Source organism: Octopus bimaculoides, chromosome 8 (genome assembly GCF_001194135.2).
Source record: "Octopus bimaculoides isolate UCB-OBI-ISO-001 chromosome 8, ASM119413v2, whole genome shotgun sequence".
Taxonomy (NCBI): Eukaryota; Metazoa; Mollusca; class Cephalopoda; order Octopoda; family Octopodidae; genus Octopus; species Octopus bimaculoides.
The window spans coordinates 16,239,530-16,239,972 of NC_068988.1; positions in this window are offsets into that span (position 1 = coordinate 16,239,530).

Sequence of the window (443 nt, forward strand, 5' to 3'; positions counted from 1 at the left end):
CCCTCGCCCAAGCATGTATATATATGTCTCTTTCTCTCTCTCACTCCTTCTTTCTCTTTCTTTCTCTTATTTTCCCCATTCTCTGTATATATATATACTCTCTTGCTCTTTTACTTGTTTCAGTCATTTGACTGCGGCCATGCTGGAGCACCGCCTTTGTAGTCGAGAAATTCGACCCCAGGACTTATTCTTTGTAAGCCTAGTACTTATTCTATCGGTTTCTTTTTGCCGAACCGCTAAGTTACGGGGACGTAAACACACCAGCATCGGTTGTCAAGCAATGCTAGGGGAACAAAGACAGACACGATCGTAGAAGGATTAATTTGACAATTTATAGAAAGGACAGTATATATTATTATTTTTAATTTTTAATATTTCTAATGTTTTATATTATATATATATATATATATATATATACTAATGGTTCTTAATGCATCTCTGAA